General features: G+C 41.3%; 1 non-coding gene across 1 annotated transcript; it reads left to right on the top strand.

Annotated features, from left to right (window-relative positions):
• Positions 1–2,186: 2,186 nt before the first annotated feature.
• Positions 2,187–2,261, top strand: Trnat-ugu (transfer RNA threonine (anticodon UGU)). Its single transcript has one exon. It is a non-coding gene; the product is annotated as a tRNA-Thr (tRNA).
• Positions 2,262–24,350: the final 22,089 nt, after the last annotated feature.

The following is a 24,350-nucleotide window of genomic DNA, read 5'->3' as shown; positions in this document are numbered from 1 at the left end:
TCTTTTTTTTTAAATATGTCCCTATGTCCCTATTGAAGCTATAACTACAAAACTACGAAAATTGACATTTGGTGTCTCAGTCAGATACAAAAAAGAAACAGGTTTTTAGCATTTTCCGAAATTCTTCCATTGGGGGATAAAATAATTAGTGAAGGTTTTTTGAAAATAAATCATTATTAAAGAACTACTGAAGCATTTTTATAGCTACATCTATGAAAATAGGTATTTGACATCTCGGTTGGATGTAAAAAAAATGTGTTTCGTTGCTTTTGGAAATTTAACTCACTAATAGAGTGAAATAGGGGATGTAATGTTTTATGAAATATTTCACTATGAAAGCATTTTTAGAATTAAATGGATGAAGATTTGAATTTGGCTCCTCGGCTCTAAATAGAAGAATACGTGTTTAATTGTTTTTGAAAACCCAACCCCTAAAGGGTGTGAGATGTTTCAGAAAATGGTTCATTATGGAAGGATTGCTAAATATATCTGACAATTCGTATTCGGCTAATATGTTACAATTTTTAAAAACTACGTGTTTTTCTGGTTTTGGAACTTCGAGCATAAGGGGATGAAAATTTTAATGAAATATTTATTGCGTTATATTAAAATATTTTAAATCTGCATCTATGAAAACCGGTATTTCACTTCTCAATTAGATATAAAGAAATATGCGTTAGGGAATGAAAGACTGTACGGAGATATCACCACAAGAATACAAACGGCTTGATTAATAAAAACCTTGGACTCCAGCTGTCAGCATTGCTTTTTGATCATTCAGTAAAAGACCATGCTTCAACGGCGCTAAGTTTAGAAAGTTTAGAAAGTGTTGCAGTTTATACAAGACATAAAAAAACGATTAAAGAAAAAAATTCTTTGCAGACCATGAACGGTCTACGCAAGTAAAGAAGCGGATGATAAGCTAGCTCTTTATGCAAATGAGTTGGTCAGTTTAAGTTCCGAGACATGTCATGCAGCAGGAACGGAATCCTATAGTTGCTACGATTGGCTAAAGGAAAAGTTTTGCAGAATCACTCGAAATCACTTCTGCAAGTGGCTAAGAATCTCGTAATGAATAAAAATTCTGTACTGTGAATTCCAAGGTGGGAGATGCAAGATTCCTCCCCCCCCCCCCCCCTTCCCCCTCCTCACAATGCTATCCTTCTTTACCTACAGCAAAAAATAAATAAATTAATTAATAAATAAAACTAGAGAAATTTCTACTGTGAAACTATTTGCATACAAGAGAACGGCCCTTGAAATTTAACTCTTCAAAGTTTTAAGCCCTGCTCATTCCGGATATTGATTAGAAAGTGTTAATCCACATGTAAAACCTGAGTATATAATCCCTGTGACATTTGATCAACGGTGTTCCATAAGGACAGGTTCTCATTCAAAACGTTCGAAAATTCAATTTCTTTGTAGTTGCATTTTTTAAAGGTGTACTTGTCTAGACTCTTGGAACAGAAAGTTTTTTTTTTTTAATCCGTGCTTTACAAAAGTTTCTACAGTCCATTGTTTGAAGCAGTGTCACGGCTGCCATGAGCCGCGCGGGGTACCCGCCATGTGTCCAACGCCTTGTCACGGTTCGCGCGGCTCCCCCTGTTGGAGGTTCGAGTCCTCCCTCGGGCATGGTTGTGTGTGTGTTGTCCTTAGCATAAGTTACTGTAAGTAGTGTGTAAACATAGGGACTGATGGTTCAAATGGCTCTGAGCACTTTGGGACTTAACATCTGAGGTCATCAGTTTCCTAGAACTTAGAACGACTTAAACCTAACTAAATTAAGGACATCACACACACCCATGCTCGAGGCAGGATTTGAACCTGCGACCGTAGCGGTCGCGTGGCTCCCGACTGAAGCGCCTACAACCGCTCGGCCACATCGGCCGGTCTATCATGTATTCTAGAAGAGTTGCAAGGTCGTCAGTGGCGCCTGTTCTTTCGAGAGCAGTTACTATCTTTATATCTATGGTTAAACGTTACCCAGCCATTGACCTTCGTCTGTGCGAATGCGCACAGGTTGCCGGAACTCTTACGGGAATCGTCACCTTAGTGTGAGCCAGTAATGAGTGGATGGACAAATACCTATTAAGTACATTACGTATGCGGATTGTGGACGGTTGGGGATGTGAGTCTCACGGGAAGCGTGCGAGGGATAAATTCCTGCAGTCGTGCTGTTCATGTGTGCCCTCGATGGCTCAGATGGATTGAGCGTCTGCCTTGTAAGCAGGAGATTCTGGGTTCGAGTCCCAGTAGGGGCACACTTTTCAGCTGTCCCCATCGAAGTATATCAACAACACCTGTCGGCAGCTGAGGGTTTCAATTAATTATCAGTTGTGAAGGTGATTCGATGAACCCTTTGCCAGGCACTTAAATGTGTTTTGCAGGGTATCCATATAGATGTAGATGATAACTCGTCCCGTGTCGCACGTGCTCAAAATGATTCATACTGCAGAATGCATGCAAACATACTCACCGAAAATACGGACGAATATCAAGTGCAGGCTGCCGAGTGCTGCATATCCAGCTTTGACAGATCGGCTTTTCCTGCCAAGAAGAACAGGAAGTTGCTGTCTAGGAACAATCAGAGGTAGAGGAAGGGTTGATAAATACTCCTTGACTTGCAGACTAAACGTAAATAACGAAAATACATTTTTGGTAAAAATTGGTCAAAACATAATCGGTTGCCCTCCGTATTGGATTAGCTGTTTTGAATATTGAAAATCTGACTTCAGATTCGTTTTCAGCGACATTAAAAATATATATGTAACACTCAGTTCATGCAAATCGAAGTAATAATATAACTAAATGTTTTCCCTAAACTTTGAACACATTTTTTTCGGGTAACTATTTTCTCAGAACGGCATGCAGCATAAATTAAAAGTGGTTCGTTCTCTTAACATCTACCTCTGACCCCTAAAAGTAAACACTTTTCTTAGGAACTTATAGCTATAATATGACATTTGTTAATATTAACTAATTTTTGTGTAGGCATAAGGAGTGAAACAAACCCTCAAAAATCGAACTCAAAGTTCGAATTAGCACTGTATCGTTAAATTTAAGGTTGTTTCATTGCGGTTAGGTATACGCTCCCATAAATTTTATGTTTTATCGACTGATGTTATCCATTTTCAATTTCAGAGGAATAATGTAGTATCAACTGATGTTACCCATTTTTGAATTCAGGTAACATATGAGGTGCCACACTGCACGCGCTCTGCGTACTCCAGTCTCGCAGGCCCTTGATCAAATCATAATTACGGGCGCCATTTTTTATTGAAAATCTAAAATTAAGCTCATAGTATTATCACTCGTAATTCCCAAACAGATCTTTCGAATGTATTTTCATTGTCTCAAAAAGAATTTCAAATGTACCCTTTTTTGCTCATTTGTATGAGAACCTGGCCGTAACGCCGGAATATAGTCACGAGATTTTTTTTCAGAGACGCTGTACGTTCGCGAGAAGACTTTCGTTCTGCGCGTGTCGAAGGACATTCCTCAGATATTACTGTGTGTGTACTACTCAGTCGTGCCATTTAAGTGTACATCTTTGCATAGTTTTCCTTTCACGATGTAAACAGTGTTCCGCTCAGTTGCTAACTGGCCAGTGAGTGGTTCCGAAGGTATCGGATGTGCGGTGCGTTCGGTCTGCTAGGACAACAGCAGACTAGCGTGGTGCGATGGCAGAAGCAGACACTGAGGGAGCTAGCTGCTGGGACGCCAGCGAACAATTTATGCCAAGTAAGACGAAGAGGACTATTCTAAAATTACGAGCCGTCTCAAAAGTGTTTACCATTGCTAAATCTTGCTGTTGAGTCTGACAAAACTGGCAGTTTTGCCTAGAGATACATTAGAGAGAGCTACAGGAAATCCCCCCACCCCCCTCAATGAATTTTTGGTTGTGATGACAGGCCGATTGGTAGTGTAGCCCGAGATCTAAGTTAGGTTGGAAGGTGGTAATTTGATTGAGAGTTGTTTACGCCAACGATTATGAATGCCGACTAAACGTTGTGCGAGCAGATTGCCCTGTAGCGTAGCCTAGCGTTTCCGTCCGCGCCACATTTAACACACTTTCTCTAACTGTGTACAAAAGTCTCACAACAGCCACGATAACTACGTTTCTGGTGGGGGGAGGGTAGAGTCCACTATGTAACTTTCACTGCAAATTTTAGTAACCGCATAAACTAACCGAAATAGAAGCGTAATTTTAACTATATTTCCTTTTGTGGGAAAATAATGGTTCTCCTCTTTCGGCAGCAACTGTAGTATGTAGGCGACTTATTAGTTTTTTTTAACTCTGAATCATGATCTCAATAGATGCAGTGCTTTTTTTTACGTTACTTGATTTGTGGTCTATAGTAAACAATGCAACGAATTGGTAAATTCTTTGAAGTTTGACGTGTGTTACATAGACGACGTCTGCAATGTTCGTAAGGCCAAGTTTGCATATATTCGGTGTCTGTTTTTTTGGCCATGTACTGTATAATTAAAGGGAGGAGGATTATGTTCAAGGAGCAGTGCATTAGCAGTCTATGGAGAAATTGAGAATTTGGATCTAAAGAACGGCATGCTCGGGCAGTTCGTGCTATTCTGTTGACCACTGTGTAATTCGGACACAGTGATCATTGCCTCTCCCTAGTAACCAGGGGACTCGGGTGCTAATCCTGGTCTGGCACAAATTTTCAACAGTGCCCATTGACTAAAGTCTGTGCCCATTGTCAGCTAATGTCATTGTTTCGGTGTTAAATTGTATTTTGTTCGCGATACGTAGTTTGGCTTTTTCATGGATAACAGCTTTGAAAAGCGTACAGGTTATATTGATATTTGCTCGTCGTTAGTCCAAGGCAACTATAGCGATTTATAAACACAGTTGTAGTTCGTATTAAGCCTACATACGTAATTGTGTCCTGTGTTTCTTTACCAAGAACTACTTCGTAAGTAATTCCCCTGTAGTGGTATTTTGTTTTAGTATTTTGTTTAAATATTTATAGACTGCAGGCTTGGATGAAATATGAAACACATGTCCGAAGTTCCTGTTGATACTGCAGATACTGTTTCATCCGTACTAGGGGCCAAAACATTTCATCTAATACAAAAGGACACAATTTGTCTCGAGATTTAGCAATTTTTCGTAATAGAGGCCTTGCTTCGATATATTTTTCTCTAATTCTTGTTTGGATTTAATCTTAAAACACACTAACTCTTCCACCACTTATTCGATATGTGGTTTTATCCATTTCGTAGCCTAGAGTTCCTAAACGGTCGATAATATTAATGATTTCCTTTCTCAATTATATTTTCTGTAAATCTCCTGTTTATGGTTATTGCTAACATGTTTCACGTTCTCACTTTTATTATTTTTATTTTTCTAGTTTTGTGCCTTGTAGCCAAATTTTCTTTGAATCTGGTTTTTAATTCTGAAATAGTAACAGTTGAAGGTCAAGAGAAGATTGCGGTCTATTTGAGGAGAGTGGCTTGGAGATTTTTTATAACAGACGTATACAGGTCATGGGGATCCTTACCTATATACATTTACTTCGAGTGTGATGTAGCCCATTCTCTTGTCATGATCTCGGCTGTATCGTAGCACATTGTCTCGGTTAGGTTGGAGTTTTTTGTTGAGAGTTGCCGAAGTCAACGAAAGTGATTACAAAGTAAAGACTGTGCTAACAGAACGATCTGTAGCGTAGTCCAACGCGTTCTTTCTGTCCTTTTAAAGCCTCTTTTAATTAAAAATAACTAAAGCTGCAAGATACAATCACAAAAACTGTATTACGTAATAGAGTAATCCCAGACTATTGTTGTGTAAGTTGTGTGCGTACACTATTTTTTTTGTCAGTGAATATACATTGTTTTACTCATTTGCTGGGTTTCAATTTTCCCCGTTTTCTGGCAAAAAACCTTTTCCTGTGAAGGGCCCATTAGCTTGTCGGTTATATTTGTGACTTTCTCGACGGTCAGTAATTTCCTGATAGTCCATCCACCGGCGTCATTGTTAACATCGGATATAGATTTTAGTATTAGGAAGGCTAATATGAAGCTAATGCATAAGTAGGTCTAATAATTAATAAAAATAGGAATGCGGGTAAGCTACTACAAACAGCATAGTGAACGCATTGTTGTGGCCAAGATAGCCACGAATCCCACGCCTACCAAAGTCGTAAAAGTAGTCCGCAGATGATGAAGAAATTGATGAAATGTGTGATGAGATAAAAGAAATCATTCGGATAGTGATGGGAGATGAAAATTTAATATTAATGGGTGACTGGAATTCGACAGTAGGAAATGGAAGAAAAGGAAACGTAGTAGGTGAATATGGAATGGGGGTAAAAAATGAAAGAGGAAGCCGCCTGGTAGGTTTTTGCCCAGAGCATAACTTAATCATAGCTAACACTTGGTTCAAAAATCATGAAAGAAGATTGTATACGTGGAAGAGACCTGGAGATACTGCAATATTTCATATATATTATATAATGGTAAGACAGAGATTTAGGAACCAGATTTTAAATTGTAAGACATTTCCAGGGGCAAATGTGGACTCTGATCACAATATATTGATTATGAACTGTAGATTAAACTGAAGAAACTGGAAAAAGGTGGGAATTTAAGGAGATGGGACCTGAAAGAACTGACAGAATCAGAAGTTTTAGAGTGTTTCAGGAAGATCATTAGGGAACGATCTACGGGAATGGGAGAAAGTAATACAGTGTGATGAGGGATCTGAGTGGTGTACTGTCAAGGGGGAGGGGGTTCCTCAGGGATCAGTGTTGGGGCCGCTCCAGTTCCTTATTTATATAAATGATATGCCCTCAAGTATTACGGGTAACTCTAAAATATTTCTGTTTGCTGATGACACTAGCTTGGTAGTAAAGGATGTTGGGTGCAACATTGACTCCGTTTCAAGTAGTGCAGTACATGACCTCAGTCCATGGCTTGTAGAAAATAAACTAACGTTAAATCACAGTAAGCTTCAGTTTTTACATTTTCTAACACACAATTCAACAAAACCTGACGTTTTAATTTCACAGCATGGGCATATGATTGGTGAAACTGAACGGTTCACATTCCTAGGTGTTCAAATAAATAGTAAGATGTCGTGGAAAGCCCACGTTCAGGATCTTGTTCAAAGACTTAATACTGCCATTTTCACTATTGGAACGGTGCCGAAAGTGAGTGATACTTCGACAAGTACATTAGTCTACTTTGCTTATTTCCATTCACTTATGTCGTATGGTATTATGTTTTTGGGTAACTCTTCCCATTCTAGAAGGATATTTTTGGCTCAGAAACTGGAGGTTCGGGCAAAAAGTGGTGTGAGTTCACGAACCTCTTGTCGACTTCTGTTCAGGGAGTCTGGGTATTTTGACATTGGCCTCTCAATATGTATATTCCTTATTGTCGTTTCTTGTTACCAATATTAGTTTATTTCCAACAATAAGCAGCTTTCACTCGGTTAATACTCGGCAGAAATCAAACCTCCATTTGGATCGGACTTCCTTAACTCATGTGCAAAAATGTGTGCAGTATACTGCTGCATCAATTTTCAATAAGCTGCCACTCGAATTCAAAACTCTTAGCAGTAATCCACGCGCTTTCAAATCGAAACTGGAGTGTTTCCTCATGAGTCACTCCTTTTATTCTGTCGAGGAGTTAATTGAAAAATTAAGCTGATTCTCATTGTACTGCTGATAGCGTTTGCTTAAACTTATGGACTGATTTTCTCTCAGGTTCATGAACATGTATTTCTATCTGTTATTACTTTTTTGTTGTAAGTTCATGTGTCGCCCTAACCGCCGGCTGCTTCACGTCTGCTGTGCAGCGAGCTACCTTAATTTAAGTATTAACTGTAGTTTTCTTACTTGTCACTTCTTCTTCCGTGTGTTTTTGCTTTTAGGAAGCTTTAATTGTCGAGTGCTAGTAATAGTGTTACATAGATTTCGTGTTTGTTTTGAATACAGTCAGAGAGAGTCCTTGTAGTCAGCCATAGTGCCAGTAGTGCTAGTGTTTGTTTTGAATACAGTCCAGAGACAGGTAGTGCTATTTTCATTGTTTTCCACAAGAAGTGGTTAGCAATCACAGTTTAGTCAGTAATCAATCGCCTTTAGTGAATTAGCAGTCTACTTAAAAGTTGATTAAGTCTCTTCGGTAAATTGATTCATTAGGATGGATAGGATGTGTGACTGCTGTGTACGGACGCTGGCCACTCTTCGCGAACAGCTGAGCGTGTTGATGGCCGCGGTCAGCCGTCTTCAGGCTGCTGCCTCGGAGTGTAGCGGCAGTGGGGAGTCTGGTGCGTCGCATGGTGCACCCCAGGTATTAGATGCTTCACCCACTGTCCCTGCTGTCGAGAGATCTTCGCGGGTACCGGGCGCGGTTGGGCCATCCTCTCCCCAAGGGGAGTGGCGGGTTCAGTGGCGTTCGCGGCGCACGAGGCGGAGGGTCAATGTGGAGGCTGGCCGTGTGGCATCGCCCGCTCTGCCTGTGAATGGACATGTGGCTGCTCCTTCAGCAAGGTCCGAGCAGGCACACGGGGGGAGGGGTTTATTAGTTATTGGGAGCTCCAACGTTAGGCTAGTGATGGAGCCCCTTAGGGAAATGTTATAGTTCTGGGAGGAGATTTTAATTTTGCTGGATATAGACTGGAAGACTCAAACGTTCATAACGGGTGGCAGGGACAAAGAATCCATTGAAATATTTTTAAGTGCTTTATCTGAAAACTACCTTGAGCAGTGAAACAGAGAACCGACTCGTGGCGATAATATATTAGACCTTCTGGTGACAAACAGACCCGAACTATTTGAATCAGTTAATGCAGAACAGGGAATCAGCGATCATAAAGCGGTTACTGCATCGACGATTTCAGCCGTAAATAGAAATATTAAAAAGGTAATAAGATTTTTCTGTTTAGCAAAAGTGACAAAAAGCAGATTACAGAGTACCTGACGGCTCAACACAAAAGTTTTGTCTCAAGTACAGATAGTGTTGAGGGTCAGTGGACAAAGTTCAAAACCATCGAACAATATGCGTTAGATGAGTATGTGCCAAGGAAGATCGTAAGAAATGGAAAAGAGCCACCGTGGTACAACAACCGAGTTAGAAAACTGCTGCGGAAGCAAAGGGAACTTCACAGCAAACATAAACATAGCCAAAGCCTTGCAGACAAACAAAAATTACGCGAAGCGAAATATAGTGTAAGGAGGGCTATGCGAGAGGCTTTCAATGAATTCGAAAGTAAAGTTCTATGAACTGACTTGGCAGAAAATCCTAAGAAATTTTGGTCCTATGTCAAAGCGGTAGGTGGATCAAAACAAAATGTCCAGACACTCTGTGACCAAAATGGTACTGAAACAGAGGATGACAGACTAAAGGCCGAAATACTAAATGTCTTCTTCCAAAGCTGTTTCACAGAGGAAGACTGCACTGTGCTTCCTTCTCTTGAAGTCGCACAGTTGACAAAATGGTAGATATCGAAATAGACGACAGAGGGATAGAGAAACAATTAAAATCGCTCAAAAGAGGAAAGGCCTCTGGTCCTGATGGGATACCAGTTTGATTTTACACAGAATACGCGAAGGGACTTGCCCCCTTCTTGCAGCGGTGTACCGTAGGTCTCTAGAAGAGCGAAGCGTTCCAAAGGATTGGAAAAGGGCACAGGTCATCCCCGTTTTCAAGAATGGACGTCGAACGGATGTGCAGAACTATAGACCTATATCTCTAACGTCGATCAGTTGTAGAATTTTGGAACACGTATTATGTTCGAGTATAATGCCTTTTCTGGAGACTAGAAATCTACTCTGTAGGAATCAGCATGGGTTTCGAAAAAGACGGCCGTGTGAAACCCAGCTCGCGCTATTCGTCCACGAGACTCAGAGGGCCTTAGACACGGGTTCACAAGTAGATGCCGTGTTTCTTGACTTCCGCAAGGCGTTTGACACAGTTCCCCACAGTCTTTTAATGAACAAAGTAAGAGCATACGGACTATCAGATCAGTTGTGTGCTTGGATCGAGGAGTTCCTAGATAACAGAACGCAGCATGTCATTCTCAATGGAGAGAAGTCTTCCGAAGTAAGAGTGATTTCAGGTGTGCCGCAGGGGAGTGTCATAGGACCGTTGCTATTCACAATATTCATAAATGACCTGGTGGATGACATCGGAAAGTCTCTGAGGCTTTTTGCAGATGATGCTGTGGTGTATCGAGAGGTTGCAACAATGGAAAATTGTACTGATATGCAGGAGGATCTGCAGCGAACTGACGCATGGTGCACGGAATGGCAATTGAATCTCAATGTAGACAAGTGTAATGTGATGCGAATGTATAGAAAGATAGGTCCCTTATCATTTAGCTACAAAATAGCAGGTCAGCAACTGGAAGCAGTTAATTCCATAAATTATCTGGGAGTACGCATTAGGAGTGATTTAAAATGGTATGTTCATATAAAGTTGATCGTCGGTAAAGCAGATGCCAGACTGAGATTCATTGGAAGAATCGTAAGGAAATGCAATCCGACAACAAAGGAAGTAGGTTACAGTACGCTTGTTCGCCCACTGCTTGAATACTGCTCAGCAGTGTGGGATCCACACCAGATAGGTTTGATAGAAGAGATAGAGAAGATCCAACGGAGAGCAGCGCGCTTCGTTGCAGGATCATTTAGTAATCGCGAAAGCGTTACGGAGATGATAGATAACCTACAGTGGAAGACTCTGCAGGAGAGACGCTCCGTAGCTTTGCATGGGCTTTTGTTGAAGTTTCGAGAACATACCTTCACCGAAGAGTCAAACAGTGTATTGCTCCCTCCTACTTATATTTCGCGAAGAGACCACGAGGATAAAATCAGAGAGATTAGAGCCCACACAGAAGCATACCGAGAATCCTTCTTTCCACGTACAATACGAGACTGGAATAGAAGGGAGAACGGATAGAGGTACTCAGGGTACCCTCCGCCACACACCGTTAGGCGGCTTGCGGAGTACGGATGTAGATGTAGATACTGACACGTTCCATGACCTTGAAGATTTGCTCCTCAATTTGGGCCTACGGAACTTGACATGCGCAGAGAAAGAGGGTAACAGAAGATATATTGAATTTAATTTATGAAAGGAGAAAATACAAAAATGCAGTAAATTAAGCCGGCAAAAAGAAATACTAATGTCTCAAAATGAGATCGACAGGAAGTGCAAAATGGCTAAGCAGGGATATCTAGAGGACAAACGTAAGGATGTAGAGGCGCATATCACTAGGGGTAAGATAGATACTGCCTACAGGAAAATTAAAGAGACCTTTAGAGAAACGAGATTCACTTGTATGCATATCAAGAGCTCAGATGGAAACCCTGTTATCAGCAAAGAAGGGAATGCAGAAAGGTGGAAGGTGTATATAGAGGATCTATACAAGGGCAGTGTACTTCAGGACAATATAATGGAAATGGAAGAGGATGTAGATGAAGATGAAATGGGAGATGACATACTGCGTGAAGAGTTTGACAGGGCACTGAAAGACCTTAGTGGAAATAAGGTTCCGGGAGTAGGCAACATTCCATTAGAACTACTGACAGGCTTGGGAGACCCAGCTCTGACAGAACGTGACCGTCTGATCAGCAAGATGCACGAGACAGCCGAAATACCGTCAGACTTCAAGAAGAATGAAATAATTCCAATTTCAAAGAAAGCAGGTGTTGACAGGTGTGAAAATTAGCTAACTATCAGTTTAATAAGTCACAGCTGCAAAATACTAACGCAAATTCTTTACAGACGAATGGAAAAAATGGTAGAAGCCGACCTCAGGGAAGACCAGTTAGGATTCCGTAGAAATACTGGATCATGTGAGGCAATACTGACCCTACGACTTACCTTATTAAGTAGATTAAGGAAAGGCAAACCTACGTTTCTAACATTTGTAGACTTAGAGAAATCTTTTGACAATGTTGACTGGAATACTCTCTTTCAAATTCTGAAGGTGGCAGGGGTAAAATACAGGGAGCGAATTCAATTTACAATTTGTACAGAAAGCAGGTGGCAGTTATAAGAGTCAAGGGATATGAAATTGAAGCAGTGGTTGGGAAGGGAATGAGACAGGGTTGTAGACTATCCCCAATGTTATTCAATCTGTTTATTGAGCAAGCAGTAAAGGAAACAAAAGAAAAATTCTGAGTAGAAATTAAAATCCATGGATAAGAAACTAAAACCTTGAGGTTTGCCGATGACTTTGTAATTCAGAGACAGCAAAGAACCTAGAAGAGTAGCTGAACAGAATGAAGTGTCCTGAAGGGATGATATAAGATCAGCATCAATAAAAGCAAAACGAGGATAATGGAATGTAGTCGAATTAAGGTGGGTGATGCTGAGGGAATTAGATTAGGAAATGAGACATTTAAAGTAGTAAAGGAGTTTTGCTATTTAGGGAGCAAAATAACTGATGACGGTCGAAGTAGAGAGGATATAAAATGTAGACTGTCAATGGTAAGAAAAGTGTTTCTAAAGAAGAAAAATTTGCTAACATCGAGTATAGCTTTAGGTATCAGGAAGTCTTTTCTCCGAGTATTTGTATGCAGTGTAGCCACGTATGGAGGTGAATAATGGACAGTAAATAGTTTGAACATGAAGAGAATAGAAGCTTTCGAAATGTGGTGCTACAGAAGAATGCTGAAGATTAGATGGGTAGATCACATAACTAATGTGGAGGTATTGACTAGGATACGGGAGAAGAGAACTTTGTGGCACAACTTGACTAGAAGATGGGGTCGGATAGTAGGACACGTTCTGAGGCATTAAGGGATCACGAATTTAATATTGGAGGGCAGCGTGGAGGGTAAAAATCTAGGAGGGAGTCCAGGAGATGAATACACTAAGCAGATTCACAAGGATGTAGGTTGCAGTGGGTACTGGGAGATGAAGCTTCCAGACGATACAGTAGCATGGAGAGCTGCATCAAACCAGTCTGTGGACTGAAGACAACAACAACAACAACAAGGTATTTGTGTGATGTGTAACCTTCAACAGAAGTGGGGCAGACAAGAGGATTAGATTATATGTACTTTCCATTGAAATTGATCCATAATGGGGAGATACTCAATGGGAAAATAATATGCTAATTTACTATCCACAGACCGCAAATGGACTGATCATGAACGAGGAATGAAAATTTAGTCACACTTCTGATTGTACACGTATTATTTGACCCCCCCCCCCCCTCTCTCTCACTCTCACTCTCTCTCTCTCTCTCTCTCTCTCTCTCTCTCTCTCTCTCTCTCTCTCTCTCTCTCTAACACACACACACACACACACACACACACACACACACACACACACACACACACACACACACACACACACTCTCTCTCTCTCTCTCTCAATCGCGCGCGCGCGCTAGTTCTAATAAATAATTCAATTCATTAATGGTGTCGGAAGAGATGGTTAGCAAGAAATCCTTTAGGCTCCTCGTAAACTGAAATCTGTCAGTAGTAAAGCTTTTTGTGGCTGCCGGCAAGTTATTGAAAACATCGTTCTCCTTAATGATGGAGACTTTCTTGCACCAAAGTAATTAACTTACCAATTTTTGTGGAGATTATTCACTTCTAGTTATGACTTCATGAAATGAGCTGTTGATTTGAAAATATTCATTTGTTTTTAAACACAATATTCACGGGGAGAACGTATCTTCCATCTCCACCATGTTAACTGATCTATTTATATGATCCTTATTCTAAGTTGTGTTATATTAACGGTAAAACACAAAACATTACTTACATGCATTTCCACTGTTTTCCAACAAGCTAACAATTTTTCATGAATATTATATTAATACTGAAATTTTTAGAAAAATTTTGAAAGAGAGGTTTTGCAGGCAAATTTCAAAAATAAAAAGACCATAGTGTTCATTATAATACAACTTCTCCATGGTTTTTAATTCCTACTCCGAAGTTTTCTTCTGTTTTCTTTACTGCTTGCTCAGCAAACAGATTGAATAACATCGGAGATAGGCTACAACCCTGTCTCACTCCCTTCCCAACCACTGCTTCCCTTTCATATCCCTCGACTCTTCATGCCCTCGAGTAAGAAAACTGACCGTTAGAATTCCATGGTTCTGGGATAAATGGTTTGAGAGGAAAGGTACATTTAGTTAGAAAAGTTACGGAAAATTTAAAGTTGCATTGCACTTAACGTCGTACATGCACTCATTTAAATTCATAGTTTCTTTCACTTTCCAATAGTATGCATGCTGTACAAAAACATAACATTTGTTTCATGATATTTACTTTTTTATTTCTTGCAAGTCTTCTAGAACTTCTCTCGAAAACTTTGTGGGTAGATCTTGGCATTTGTTTTGTTCAGAAACGTTATTACTGTAGCAAACAACTGACTACGAGACAAGAAAAAATGTATTCAATAGGTGAAAGCTCAAAAACTACGGGTAAAATGTCCCTAGGCTTATCATCTCAAAGAAGAGATGGCACTGAGAAACAAGTGGGCATGTCATACATAGCAAGCTGCCATTTAAACCGACATTTTAGTACCTTCAAATAAGGATTTGGAATAAAATACTTTCATATTCGCACTAAGTGTAAATCAAACTGGTACAGTCACCAATAAACAAAATTATTTTCATTGTTTTCGGGGTTCCTTTTGCCTTTCGGAATAAATATATTGCGAATCAGCAGTTAACATGCCTGGTTCCCCAAACAGGAGACGACTAGAAACTTCCGAAATGTGGTGGTGTAGAAGAATGCTAAAAATGTTTTGATCGAATAGCTGATGGGGAGATACGAAATCAGATTAGGGAGCAGAGAAATTAATGGCACAAATTGACAAAAAGAAGCGATCGTGGGTAAATGTCATATTTCGATTTTACCCATCCGCTGTGACCCACGACTTTCTGCATTACTTTGATTAGTTGCATTACGAAGGATACCAGTGGCCTTATTAAATGTTAACTGGGATTGCCTTCGTTTCTAGAGCAATTTATAACGTTCGTTAACTATGATTTTTTTCGGAATATATCGTGATGAACTCTGGGAGGAACCACAGAACACAGCTTAAATTGTCGTTGAAGAAACGAGTAGTGATTGTATTTTTATCTTTCTTATCCGACACGTTGGGGAATCCAAGGTATAATGGGGTACACAGTTGAAAACTTTGATTAAATGTACAAAATTGATAAATAAGAGAGTTACAAATTTTTATATGAACACATTATGATGTATTAATCACAAAAATATAAGAACATTGCCATAAAATAAAACAACAATATTCTCTCACTCAAAAACAGAAATTTATATCATTTGCACGTGGCAGAATGGGGTGGTAAATACAAGTGATTACAAAAACGTATAAAATTATCGGAAATGCAGAAAATATTGGCTTGCTCGGTATTTTTTTTAGTTTAAAGTGAGTATTAATGTCAAACTACAGTTTTCATGTATCGTATCCTTTTCTTGAGGCTGTTTACAAAATTCACACACGGGGAGACACTCATCATCTTCGCTATCTATTCCTGCACAAGAATCGTGTGTCCATTTTTTGCACGTGGAAAAAGCGACCCAACCTCCAACTGATTTTGAATATAACCCACCACAATATACACACTGACAGTCAGAACTTACCTCATAATCACTCTCGTTAGTATAGTATTCTTACTCCTTTCTTCCATTTATCTTCAGGCTCTTTCTCTCGTTTTTGAGTTCTTAATTTTATTCTCTTTCGCAAAAAGTTTTGTGTTTGCTCTTTCTTCTTTGTCAAAGTTCTTTTTTCTATTTCTCCCATTAATGACTTTTAACTCTTTTTTGTACGGCGAATCAGTTAAAACAACGTAGTTCCCCCTTTTCAGTCTCGCTCTTTTCTTGCTTTCGTTAACTTTTGACAAGAAAATCAGAATCTCAGGTGAAATATGAAATGAGGAGGTTGTGTTGTCAGTTGTCATCCAAGAGCACCCAAGATTAGAACAATTAGCCCCAATAACTTTGTTATTCTTAGGCGGCAGTTCATTGTAACAATTCGCTGAAACCTCGTCCCCTTGATTATCCAGCCCGTTTGAGTCGTCTTTTTCAGCTGGTGTGCTAGTTGGAGGCAATTCCAATTGTTCAGATATAATAACCCCTTCATCTGACGGCCTATCACGTCCGCTGTCAGTTGTGTGTGCCGATAGTAAGTGTGCGTCTTGAATATGGATGGGTCCGTGGGCCATATTGCAGTAGCTTCGAAACCTTTAATAGCGGTTTTCATTGTTGCGCTTTAGACGAAAGCTGAACCAAAAAGCGTTGAAATTTGAAAGATAGTTACGACTTTCCCTGCGTGGCTTCGCAGCCATTTTCGAAGCTGATCACTATAACGAGGATTTATAAAACAAACATCAAGCGGCTGAAGTCTGTGAGAGCAATGTGGTGGTGAAGAAACGCCACTCTCCCTCGCGTAGTCCATAACGTCATTATTCGTGGTATGAGCTGAGTGGCCATCTGATATAAGGAGAACTGGGACGTGCTTTGATGTCTTAGAAAATACCACTAATTGTGGAAACCATACAAAGAATGACTCTGTGGCCATCCATGCGGTGCTGTGGACCTCAGCGCAACCTCCTGCTGTCAGTCCTAACTCAAATTCTTTCTGCTTCTTCTTTAGTGGAAAAATAATCGTAGGAGGAATGTCAGCTCCGCTTGCTGACGTACTAATGAGGATGGTTGCAGTTTCGCCCCTTTCTGCAGAGGTTAACGATCGCACTGGACGGTTCCCTTTGCAAGCTGCGATGTTCGATTGGTTTTTAGCATTAACCGAGACGCCTGTTTCATCACAATTAGTTATTTGAGAAGTCATTAGTTTGTGATTGTCAGTTACATTTGTTAGCAACGAAAAAAACCTATCGACAGCTACTTTATTAAAATCAATGATTCTTATACCAGATAATGCTTCGGGCTTGCGAACAAACCCGCATTTGCTTCTTCATTGTTTCGTGATGTAATAAAGATTTCGATTTGTTTTGCTCGAAATTTTCGAAAAGGTATCTATAAAAACGTGCAAAAATTTAAATGGCAAAACTGTGCACCTGCCGAAATACGAGTGCGTATACTCATTTGAAAACATTTTCCTACACCGCTTCTGATACGCTAGAGGTTACCGCACAGTAAACAACAATTGTAGTTGACCGTTTGCCTGCATCGTATAAAGTACGGCGAATAAAATATTTTTGTAGGGGGGACACATCATCTCATTCTAAATGGAGAGTTCATCTATACGTGTAAAAGTAACCACTTGTGCCAGAGGGAAGTGTGTTGGGAGCCTTATTGTTCCTGTTGTATATTAACATTACAGATAATATAAGTAAGCTCACATATTTCGAAAATGATGCCGATATCGACATTGAGGTAACAAAGGTCGTGTGAAGCGATATGCACATACAGGGGATAGTAAAAATGTGACCACCTATACTTGCATCTACATGGATACTCTGCAAGTCACATTTAAGTGCATGGCACATTGTTCATCGAACCACCTTCACAAGTCTCTATTATTCCAATCTCGCATAGCACCCGGAAAGAATGATCACCTGTGTCTTTCCATACGAGCTCTGACTTCCCTTATTTTATCGTTGTGGTCGTTTCTACCTACGTAGGTCGGTGTCAACAAAATATTTTCGCATTCGGAGGAAAAAGTTGGTGATTGGAATTTCGTGAGAAGATACTGTCGCAACGAAAAACGCTTTTCTTTTAATGATGTCCAGCCCAAATCCAGTATCATTTGTGTGACACACTCTCTCATATTTCGCGATAATAGAAAACGTGCTGCCTTTCTTTGGACTTTTTCGATCTACTCCGTAAGTCCTATCTTCTAAGGATCCCACATCTTCCAGCAGTATTCTAAAAGAGGACGGAGAAGCGTAGTGTAGGCAGTCTCCTTTGTAGGTCTGTTACGTTTTATAAGTGTCGTGCCAATAAAACGCAGTCTTTGGTTAGCCTTAACCGCAACATTTTCTATGTGTTCTTTCCAATTTAAGTTGTTCGTTATTGTATAATAATAATGGCATGTGACGAGGGCCTCCCATCGGGTAGCCCGTTCGCCTGGTGCAAGTCTTTCGATTTGACGCCACTTCGGCGACTTGCGCGTCGATGGGGATGAAATGATGGTTAGTACAACACAACACCCAGTCCCTGAGCGGAGAAAATCTCCGACCCAGCCGGGAATCTAACCCGGTCTTTTAGGATTGACAGTCTGTCGTGCTGACCACTCAGCTACCGCGGGCGGACGTTAGTTATTGTAACACCTAGTTATTTAGTTGACTTTACGGCTTTTAGATTAGACTGCAACTTCTCTGATAGTGATTCGTCCATTCTGCTTCACCAGCAATATTGCGGGATCAGTAACGACCTGATTTGCGGATATTGCGGGCGTACCTTAACTGGCTTCTGTCTTCATTGATTAGCGGCTACCTTTGAAATGGTTGTACCACTCCTTTAGCCCTGCAGTACCCATTACTTTGTCCACAAATACACGATGGTTTCAACTTGAGAATTGCCAAGCTTGGAGCCAAATGTGATGTAAAGACGTCATTTTGCTCAGAATACTAAATCCAACGTGTACCACTTGCAAGCGTTCCAAAGTAGTGGAGAAAATCAGGTATGTGTGCTAAATATGCCTGAAAACATGAGCGCATGCGCGCCCTGATACCATTGTTGATTTCAACAATTAAAAAAGGTCGGATATTTTTTGAACAGCTCATGTATATAAGCCATCGCCAGTGATGTCGAAAGAGCAAGATACCCCTAACTACGGCAGTTGTATAGGTAGTTCGAATGGAGCGGTCTATTGTCTGACGTATCTCCATAACAGCTCCGAACCGAATACCCCAAAGTTCGACAAATGGTTCAAATGACTCTGAGCACTATGGGTCTTAACATCTATCGTCATCAGTCCCCTAGAACTTAGAACTACTTAAACCTAACTAACCTAAGGACATCACACAACACCCAGCCATCACGAGGCAGACAAAATCCCTGCCCCGCCGTGAATCGAACCCCGGAACCCAGACGCGGAAAGCGAGAACGCTACCTTCACGTCAGGAATCAAGCTGAGCTCAGAAGGGCGCAAGTCCGGGGTTGTCTCTGGCTGATACTGATCTTCGGCCTGACGTGGCTGCTTGTCCTGTTCCAGGGGTTGCCCCTCAGTCTGCAAGATCCGAGCAGTCGCAGAGGGTGGTCTTACTGGTAGTTGGGAGCTCCAACGTCAGGCGCGTAATGGGGCCCCTTAAGGATATGGCAGCAAGAGAGGCGAAGAAAACCAATGTGCAATCCGTGTGCATACCGGGGTGGGTCATTCCAGATGTGGAAAGGGTCCTTCCGGATGCCATGAAGGGTACAGGTTGCACCCATTTGCAGGTGGTCGCTCATGTCGGCACCAATGATGTGTGTCGCTATGGATCGGAGGAAACCCTCCCTGGCTATCTGATTTGGTGAAGACTGCCAGTCTCGCTAGCCGGATGAAAGCAGAGCTCACCATCTGCAGCATCGTCGATAGGACTGACTGATGACCTTTGGTAAAGAGCTGAGTAAAGGGTCTGAATCAGAGGCTGAGATTGTTCTGCGACCGTGTGGGCTGCAGATTCCTCGACTTGAGCCATAGGGTGGTGGGGTTTCTGGTTCCGCTGGATAGGTCAGGAGTCAACTACACGCAACAAGCGGCTACACGGGTAGCAGGGGTTGTGTGGCGTGGGCTGGGCGGTTTTTTAGGTTAGATGGCATTGGGCAAGTACAAAAAGGGCGGCAGCCTCAACGAGTTCGGGGCAAAGCAGGACATGAGGGGACCAAGCAGCAATCGGTATTGTAATGGTAAACTGTCGAAGCTGCGTTGGTAAAGTACCGGAACTTCAAGCGCTGATAGAAAGTACCGAAGCTGAAATCGTTATAGGTACAGAAAGCTGGCTGAAATCAGAGAGAAATTCTGCCGAAATTTTTACAAAGGTACAGACAGGTAGAAAGGATAGATTGCATGCAACCGGTGGTGGAGAGTTAGTCGCTGTTAGTAGAAGTTTATCCTGTAGTGAATTAGAAGTGGATAGTTCCTGTGAATTATTATGGGTGGAGGTTACACGCAACAGCCGAGCTAGGTTAATAATTGGCTCCTCTTACCGACCTCCCGATCCAGCAGCATTAGTGGCAGAACAACTGAGAGAAAATTTGGAATACATTTCACATCAATTTTCTCAGCAAGTTATAGTCTTAGGTAGAGATTTCAATTTACCAGATATAGACTGGGACACTCAGATGTTTAGGATGGGTCGTAGGGACAGAGCATCGAGTGACATTATACTGAGTGCGCTATCGGAAAATTACCTCGAGCAATTAAACAGAGAACCGACTCGTGGAGATAACATCTTGGACCTACTGATAACAAACAGACCCGAACTTTTCGACTCTGTATGTGCAGAACAGGGAATCAGTGATCATAAGGCTGTTGCAACATCCCTGAATATGGAAGTTAATAGGAATATAAAAAGAGGGAGGAAGGTTTACGTGTTTAGCAAGAGTAATAGAAGGCAGATTTCAGTCTACCTAACAGATCAAAACGAAAATTTCTGTTCTGACACTGACAATGTTGCGTATTTATGGAAAAAGTTCAAGGCAATCGTAAAATGCGTTTTAGACAGGTACGTGTAGAGTAAAACTGTGAGGGACGGGATAAACCCACCGTGGTTCAACAACAAAGTTAGGAAACTACTGCGAAAGCAAAGACAGCTTCACTCCAAGTATAAACGCAGCCAAAACCTCTCAGACAAACAGAAGCTAAACGATGTCAAAGTTAGCGTAAGGAGGGCTATGCGTGAAGCGTTCAGTGAATTCGAAAGTAAAATTCTATGTACCGACTTGACAGAATATCCTAGAAAGTTCTGGTCTCACGTTAAATCAGTAAGTGGTTGGAAACAGCATGTCCAGACACTCCGGGGTGATGATGGCATTGAAACAGAGGATGACAGGCGTAAAGCTGAAATACTAAACACCTTTTTCCAAAGATGTTTCATAGAGGAAGACCGCACTGCAGTTCCTTCTCTAAATCCTAGCACAAACGAGAAAATGGCTGACATCGAAATAAGTGTCCAAGGAGTAGAAAAGCAACTGGAATCACTCAACAGAGGAAAGTCCACTGGACCTGACGGGGTACCAATTCGATTCTACACAGTACGAGAAAGAACTTGCCCTCCCTTCTAACAGCCGTGTACCGCCAGTCTCTAGGGGAACGGAAGGCTCCAAATGATTGGAAAAGAGCACAGGTAGTCCGAGTCTTCAAGAAGGGTCGTAGAGCAGATGCGCAAAACTATAGACCTATATCTCTGACGTCGATCTGTTGTAGAATTTTAGAACACGTTTTTTGCTCGAGTATCATGTAGTTTTTGGAAACCCAGAATCTACTCTGTAGGAATCAACACGGATTCCGGAAACATCCATCGTGTGAGACCCAACTCACTTTATTTGTTCATGAGACCCAGAAAATATTAGATACAGGCTCCCAGGTAGATGCTATTTTTCTCGACTTCCGGAAGGCGTTAGATTCAGTTCCGCACTGTCGCCTGATAAGTAAAGTAAGAGCCCACGGAATATCAGACCAGCTCTGTGGCTGGATTGAAGAGTTTTAACAAACAGAACACAGCATGTTGTTATCACTGGAGAGACGTCTACAGACGTTAAAATAATCTCTGGCGTGCCACAGGGGAGTGTTATGGGACCATTACTTTTCACAATATATATAAATGAGGTAGTAGATAGTGTCGGAAGTTCCATGCGGTTTTTCGCGGATGATTCTGTAGCATACACAGAAGTTGCAGCATTAGAAAATTGTAGCGAAATGCCGGAAGATCTGCAGCGGATAGGCCCTTGGTGCAGGGAGTGGCAACTGACCCTTAACATATACAAATGTAATGTATTGCGAATACATAGAAAGAAGTATCCTTTATTGTATGATTATATGATAGCGGATCAAACACTGGTCTCAGTTACTTCTGTAAAATATCTCGGAGTATGCGTGCGGAACTTTTTGAAGTGGAATGATCATATAAAATTAACTGTTGGTAAGGCGCGTACCAGGTTGAGATCCATTGCGAGAGTCCTTAGAAACTGTAGTTCATCAACAAAGGAGGTGGCTTACAAAACACTCGTTGGACCTATACTTGAGTATTGCTCATCGGTGTGGGATCCGTACCAGATCGGGTTTGCGGAGGAGATAGAGAAGATTCAAAGAAGAGCGGCGCGTTTCGTCACAGGGTTATTTGGTAACCGTGATAGCGTTACGGAGATGTTTGACAAACTCAAGTGCCAGACTCTGCAAGAGAGCCGCTCTTCATCGCGGTGTAGCTTGCTCGCCAGATTTCGAGAGGGTGCGTTTCTGGATGAGGTATCGAATATATTGCTTCCCCCTACTTATACCTCCCGAGGAGATTACGAATGTAAAATTAGAGAGATTAGAGAGAGCACAGGGGCTTTCAGACAGTCTTTCCTCCCGCGAACCATACGCGACTGGAACAGGAAAGGGAGGTAATGACAGTGGCACGTAAAGTGCCCTCCGCCACACACCGTTGGGTGGCTTGCGGAGTATAAATGTAGATGTAGATGAGTGTGGTGCGTGATGCGGCGCTCCCCATCCCCATATACCGATCAAATCAGTCACGACTTGAACCGAGCGTGCCCGAACATTGTCCTACAAAATGATGTCCGCCTCCTGCAGAAACCGACGCCGCTTCTTTCTCTCAGTTGCTTTTCTGCTTTGTAACACAGTCTGTTTCGTTTTCGAGTCCAAACCGCTTAACAGATATTGTTCAAATTTGGCATGGAGACAGTTTGAACTCTGAGAAAGAACATAGGCCACTTTAAAAAGCAAGAAATTTTTTTTTTTTTGCATCAGTGAACGTAAACTACATTAAAACTTACTTATTTTGCTTGTATAACTTAAGAATTCTATAATGTATAAGTACTTCAGTAGTCGCCGTGCGGGATAGTCTCTCAAACGAAATTGCTCCCACGTCCGAGGCCTTTCAATATCACGTCTTCCATTCCGTTTGTAGTTCAGAATATTTTGGGAAGTCTGGGACGTAGCATTCTCACCAGTCTTCACGATATTTTTGAATTTTTTAGTTTCTGTTGAAAATACTTAATTTTTCTCTAGTATCTTCATTCCTAATCATTTCTTGTTGTGCAGCTCTTCGAATTTCTTAGGAACCTCATCTCTGCCGTGTGATTTTTTTTGCTTTTTTTTTAACCATGTTTTCGCTTTCATAGCATAATACAGGAACCGGGACCACGTTATAGAATTTCGGAACAATCTTTTTGTACTTTATTGCCCAATATTCAGATAATAGTGTCACAGACAGCTTAGAATTTGTGTAATTTATTTTAAGTATCAGAGTAAAAATCAGATCTTACAGCGTAGCCTAAGTGAAAGATTAAGAGACCAGTTCTAAAGCAGGATTATCCAAAACTAGTTTTAAAATGACTGAGTATTTTCCTCGGAGTGCATTTATTTTCGTTTTATTACTAGAAATTTTAAAGTTGTATTCATTGGATATTTCGTTCAGGTGGTATATAGATCTTTGGAGGTCATTTCGTGAACGTGAATCATGTCATCTACAAACAGAAGCACAATCAGGTATTTCTCATTCGTTATCCCAATTCTTTTGTCTTGTCGTAGTTCCTGCTTTCATTTATGAAGAACGAAGTCAATGTAAATACTAAAAATGCTGACTTAATCTGCTCATTTAAATGTATACCGAACGAGCTGCCGCAGTGGTTAGTACATGGTATGATGATGATGATGATGATGATGATGTTTGGTTTTTGGGGCGCTTAACTGCACGGTTATCAGCGCCTGTACAAAGCCCCAACCTTTACACAGTCCAGTTTCGCCACCTTCACGAATGATGATGAAATGATGGCATCACAGACACCTACTTCCCGGGCGGAGAACGCAACCCAGCCGTGAATCGAACCCGGAATCCCATCACCAGCAACGCTAGCTTCTACACGACGAGCTGTCAACTAGTACACTAGACTCGCATTCGGGAGGATGACGTTTAAATCCGCATCCGGCCATCCTGATACGTTTTCCGTAACTTTCCTGAATCGCTCCAAGCAAATGCTGGGATGATTCCTTTGAAAGGGAACGGCGGACTTCTTTTACCCTTCCCTGACGCATTGCCAACTCCTGCTCCGTCTTTAATGACCTCGACATCGATAGCACATTAAACGCAATCCTCCTTCCGTCCTTCATTTAAAGGCATAGGTTTACGCAATAAGTCGGGCGTTAAAAGTTACAAACTGCGTACTCGTCTAAGGCAGCATAATTTCATGGAGCGCAAATTATCGAGACTATATTCACCGAGCATTTGT

This window comes from Schistocerca gregaria, unplaced genomic scaffold (assembly GCF_023897955.1).
Source record: "Schistocerca gregaria isolate iqSchGreg1 unplaced genomic scaffold, iqSchGreg1.2 ptg000351l, whole genome shotgun sequence".
Taxonomy (NCBI): domain Eukaryota; kingdom Metazoa; phylum Arthropoda; class Insecta; order Orthoptera; family Acrididae; genus Schistocerca; species Schistocerca gregaria.
The sequence above is the reverse complement of the archived record's forward strand: the minus strand, read 5'-3'. Positions and strand labels throughout refer to the sequence as shown.